The sequence below is a fragment of the Pholcus phalangioides genome, unplaced genomic scaffold (genome assembly GCF_987345545.1).
Source record: "Pholcus phalangioides strain wild (caught in Gottingen) unplaced genomic scaffold, Ppha-v1.0 ptg000041l_1, whole genome shotgun sequence".
Lineage (NCBI taxonomy): Eukaryota > Metazoa > Arthropoda > Arachnida > Araneae > Pholcidae > Pholcus > Pholcus phalangioides.
This window is the reverse complement of record NW_028301627.1, coordinates 5,228,072-5,234,063: the sequence shown is the minus strand read 5'-3', so window position 1 is coordinate 5,234,063 and position 5,992 is coordinate 5,228,072. Positions and strand designations below refer to the sequence as shown.

At 35.4% G+C, this 5,992-nt stretch overlaps 1 long non-coding RNA gene across 1 annotated transcript in view; it reads left to right on the top strand.

Moving 5' to 3' along the window:
* Nucleotides 1-3,093: 3,093 nt before the first annotated feature.
* LOC149065133 (uncharacterized) overlaps nt 3,094-5,992 on the top strand; it is a 42,752-nt gene continuing 39,853 nt past the window's right edge. The window contains exon 1 of the long non-coding RNA XR_016195673.1: nt 3,094-3,449. This is a non-coding gene — a long non-coding RNA (uncharacterized LOC149065133). The remainder of the gene's footprint in view (nt 3,450-5,992) is intronic.

The window sequence follows — 5,992 nt, the reverse complement described above, 5'->3', positions numbered from 1 at the left end:
CCATCGTCCAGGGAGCGAAATTTCGAACGTCCTACCACCACGGTGGTCAGTCAGCTTTTTTCCACCAACAACTTCATCACCTGGTCTGTAATTGTCTGTAGATTGTGTGAAAACATACGGGGATTGGCTAGATGGTCGAGGCCTATTCTTTCCGTGTTTTGGCATCATCGAATCGCAGGCTTTGGTTGGAGCTCCGGTCGGCCATGCATCGACCAAAAATGGAAATATTACAACAAAGATGCGAAGATGAAATTTCATTTTCAGTGACGGACTGAAAAACAAAATCAATAATATATATATATATATATATATATATTTATTTATTTATTTATTTATTTATTTGTTTATTAGCAAGACAATTTTTTTAACAATGTTGAAGGCGAAAATTATAAAAATAACACTATTTTATTATTTTTTAACTTCCATAATTCTGAAATTGAAGGAAATGCCACAAAAGGAAGAGAAGAAAAAACACCCATTATTTTACCGTATCATTACACGTCGCCGTTATTCAAAATTGGAAGATGATTAATTTTATGAGAAATTCTAATACAAATAAGATCTTTTCTTTCTACTCTTTGACCAACATGAACGACTTATTTCGTTTCTATTTTTACTTCAATACCCTGAAAAAAACGAGGAATTTTCTGCGAGAATTTACGTGTCGATATGTTTTATGGACAAAGAAGACAAAGAGAACTCATTATCTCAGGAGGAAAGAAAAAGAGTTGGACTTGAAAGTTTTAAAACTACTTTCACAGAATTGTAGAGCACAAAAACACCACTTTTCTCAATCAACATACCAAAGAAAAAAAGGTGTTCGTGATTTAAAAAAAGCGTTCGGTCCTTCCGTTAAGTTGGTCGAAAAGAGAAATAAAGAAAAGCAAAAGAAGTGATCAATATTCCATTCGTCGTTTCAATTTCCTTTGAATAAATGGAATAAGAAATGCGTTGGAAAAGACAGTAATTGTGAAGAGATCTTCAAATATATGAGAGTGTGAATTGGGGCTTTTAAAAATTCCTTTTCTTGTTCTCGTATTTTCTTTTCCATTCCCAATTTATGAATAAAACTTTATTTTTGCACAAAATTGAAACGACTCGATTTTAAAAAACAATTTCATTTAAATGAAGCTGTGAGTTATGGAAAATTGAATTTTTTTTTTTTAGAAGGCATCATTTTTTTCAAGATACGTGAAACACGAGAGTGATATTTGCTTAATTAATTAATAAGGATGTCAAAATTGAGATTTATAATGAAAAAGTACGATCTTAGTATAAAACAGTGTTTTCATTGAATGAAAATATGAGTGGGAAAAGATTATTTTTGTTGAAAATTGTTGTAAAATATATTAGGTATTTGTTGTTTTTCTGGAAATATTAGTATGTTACTTTAGTTATGCATAACAAAATGTTAATACTATGTAATTTATGAGAATTAGGAAATTTTATTAAATAAAAAGTATGTTTTTTTCTAGTAGCGAAGTAAAATTTTATCGAAACAGAAATGAGTGCATGATTGAAAAAAAAATCAGGTGTTTCAGTAATAATAAAATAATTGATCCAAACAACTCTCTGAGAAAACACTGTGAAAACATGCCGTAAAACGTTGTTACACCGTTTTCTAGCAAGAAGCTTAAGATAGAGCTTGGCCGTTGTTCGGTTCAAAAGGAGAAAGCAAAGTATGAAGCTGGCATTGGAAGCTTAGCTCTAAGAAGAGTAACAGTAAACTTTCTTGAGATTTCTAACATTTCCTGGCATTATTTCCGAAGTGCTCATGTCTGTCTGAAGTATTTGAGTACAGTGACTCGCACACGAACTATTCAAAAATATTTTCAACCTACCGTCGACGAAAATATGCATGCCCGAATAGTACATATACGGTGAAATCTCGATACAAGGATATTCTGTGGGCAAGAAAAAATTTCATTATAGAGGGATTATCGTTACATCGAGAATCAACATTCTCATCACGTGCCATCAAATCTATGCTGTTTTTGAAATCTTTTCTAAATCGGCGTTGTTAATATATCATCAGAAAACGCTCTTTAAAATATATTTATTCGACTTGAAAAACTGTAATTAATCAGTTGATTAATCCAAATTCATTCAGATGCATTGCCCCTGTAGAGAAGTTTACTGTATTGCACTATAGTGTCGTACAGAGAAACTGGCAACACCAACAGCTTCATCAACATTTTCGGTTATCATGTGGTGCAAAACATTCATGTTATTAGACGTCCTTGGGAGAATGGACACAAGTGACTAAGTTAAAATTAAATTCAAGACGATTTTGAGTGAAATATAAAAAATATCGTTATACGGGGGGATTTATCGTAGTAGAGTATATCGTTGTATTGAGAGATGTTTAATATTAGACTATAGGCAATTCCAAACAAGATTTGAAAAAATATCGTTGTAGAGGTATTTATCGTTATATCAAGTATCAAATACTAGCTGGAATATAAAATCTGTGTTAAGGCCAATATCCAGCTAATGGAAATAGAGTCGTTGCTGGTGGAATTATTGTTACCGACCCTGACACGGTATTCATAAGAAACTGACTGGAAATCCGAGAAGAAATGGAATTGTATGAGAAAATTACATCACGGGGAGCCACAAGAAAAGGCCGACCATTCTGAGAGTCTTGAACAATAAAAAAAAGCACATACACCAAGAGAAGCCGTGAAACATTAAGTGTCACTTACGTTCTGAATGAAATAGAAAAAAACAAAAAGTAGAAATGTCTGTGTTGTTCACTTCACACACACCAGGGATCTCTTCCACCACGAGTTTGAGTCACAAACGTTTTACTTCATTTATAGGTCAGAAAAATTAACCTTTTCTTCAGGTCGACGAACTTACCTTACCGGTAGGAGTAGCTTGTACCACAGTGTGACCCATTTTATGGCCGTATTCACCGACGGCTATTAACATGCAAGCGCCTGCTAAAACGATGGTTATTTGGAAAACGGTATTCTCCGCGCTTCACAGACCGGTTTTTTCGTGATTTTCTTATAGTAAGGGTTTTTTTTCCCCATGAATTTCTATGATTAGCATCGATATATAATCAGTTAATTATATGGCGTAATTTTATTTGTTTCATATCAATGTTTCTTTAAAGTTATTTTGGTGTAATGAATACACGTATAGAGCAATAGCACTCGTATCCGGAAAATAATGTGTTGTTAACTGGATTGTTCGGTTTTGTCATTCACGTTTTGTGCATTTTGGCATCCACGTAGATGCTGTCGACGTATTTCAAAGGCAAAGGTTTCAGCACGCTCACCTACTCATTCGCCAGTGTAATGACATCACAAATCATCTACGTGTGAGAGGAATATATATAGCTGACACGCAAAAATACAGCCTCATCATGCCCTCTTGGTAAAGCTTTCTGCAATTCTCACTTACTCATTTTACCAATCAGGGTAGACGCCGTGCCTTACATGGTAACTATATACCATAAATCATTTTAATCTGTTGATTCCCTATCTTATGTCGAACTAGGTGTTTTAGGGTGCATTATGTGTAGAAATTAAAGTTACAATTACATGATGTAAACTCTTAGATTGATTTTCGTAGAGCGTGTCAACAGAGTTTCTCAAATGAATAAACTTATTTGTTACCTCTTACATGTTTCTTCTAATTTACAGAGTTCATGAGTTAAACCAATTCTATTTCTTAGATTAAGTTATTGATTTTAATTTCATATTAATTACTCGTGTGACTTATTTTGAGAATATATATATTTTACTTTTGACCATAGAGTTTCAATTTTACTCGAACTCGTGAGTATTACAATTCACACTCCTCTTATTGAACGGAATGCGTTTTGGCACTTGGTAAACACATTGGGGTGTCCATCTTTTGCTCTAATTGAAATTGTTTATCAAATTTATAAGAAAACTTACGTTAACTTAAACCCCGAATTAGAGTTATTTATAAAAAATTACCCTCATCCTCCTACAACAACACCATACCAGAGACATCTCATCATGGCGTTGCTGAATCCCGGTTAAGAAAATAACCAAAAAGCTTCATCTGAGATTTTCGTGGTCGAATCTCTCTTCCTTTTTTTTTCTTCTTTAATGATACGATGATTCGCACTGTTTATATAGTGATGTTAAATCACCGACAACAATTATAACTAATAATAGAGAACAACAATGGTTTTTCGACAGAATTTCATGATTTTATTTCTTTCTGTTGGCGAACAACGAAATTCCATCAACAATGAAAGCCTCGTATGAAACTGTTTGCACTTGTTCCTGAGAATGACGGGCACTAGAACAATCTGAATTGCTTAAGCCACGTGACAGACCCCACACTCCCGAAGCAACTTTACAAAGTCACCGAGTCCTTTTTAAGGCTGTTCTTTCCCAAATTACCTCAGTTTTTCTTGAATTTGCAAATCTCTGTGAATATTCCGCTTGGAAACGTGGATTATTTTTGTTGACATCAGGATAGATAGGGCAATTTATTTGTGAAAAAATGCACATTTATTAAATTTATGTATTTTCACAGGTATTTGCTCAATCAGTAACGGTTATAAAATTAATCAAATAAAAATTGGTTGATCAGAACAGTTTTGGTGTTGTCATTCTGGTATGTATATTGTTAATATATATAGAAACAATTTTGTGTTTGGAAATTAGAAGAAGGACTGTCTAAAAATTTAGAATTTTTTTGCATTACACAGTGTCACACTTTTCACTCTCAGGCACTATATTTTCACTGGTAAAGGGTAATTTTTGAACGTCTTTCGAGCATTTCTCTTAAAATTAGAATTATGTCTCTATGACGGACGGATGGTGAGATAAAGGCCGCATTATTTGCTGGGCACCCTGTATACCAGCGGTTCTCAACAGGTGCTCCGCGGAGCCTTTGGGGCTCCTTGTGCACTTCACTTAAATGACGCAAAGCGCATTTACAGATCACTTAAGTGACCCGCAGTGCAGTTTCACATCACTTAGGCAGCCCGCGACACAATTTCAAATCTTCGACAAATTCACAGATCACTTGTTTTTGACCAGCACAGGAATATTTACAGATCACTTAAGTCAAGAGTGCTCAATCATTAGGGGACTGCAGGCCACTTAATGGATTTGAAAAATTACAGCGCTGGCCACTTATGTGATCTCGAACATTGCCGCGAGTCACTTAAGTGATCTGTAAATGCGTCGTGGGCGACCTAAATGATCTGGGACTACGCTGAGGGCCACTCAAGTGATGTGAAACTGCACTGCGGGTCACCTAAGTGATCTGTAAATGTGTTTTGGGTCATTTAAGTGATCTGTAAATGTGCTTCGGTTCATTTTAGTGATCTGTAAATGTACTGCGTACCTCTTAAATGACCTGTAAATGTGCCGCGGCCGTTAAGAATGGAAAGGCGACGATTTTCAGATATTCACTCTAAAGTACCCTCACGCATGATCACATGAGTTTGTGAACGTACTTTGGAAGTATTTCGGGGGGGTTGTGAATTTGGATGAGGAAGCGATTCACTTATTATTACATATGCTGAATATTATTCTATACGGAGGGTATCTGCGACCACCACAAAGGGTCCGTGGAGTACTGAAGGAAGAACCCCCCCCCCCCCCATCAAACCAATAGAAATCCCGTCGTTTTTCCTATTCTCGTTGAATTTCCATTTTGTTGTTCCTGAAAGAAGACACAGACAAAATTCCTAATCCCAATGGGAAATGATTTACGTCCTTTCATGGCCAAACAGTTGGTGTTGGCCATTTTCCCACTGATTCTTCACGTCCCATTATCATCTGTACATGGTTGTCTTTTATTTAGCGGAACTTGGATGATATTATCTCAAAATTTTCAACGGGATTGACAAGATGCATCATGAAATTTTAGTACACCGCCAATCGACTGCTTTTACAAGGGGACACCAGTATCGATTGTTAAGGGAAAATGCGAGGTTATGGTGTCGCAGGGAATTTTTCTCTAATATGGTTGTTAATGCAGTAGATTGGGT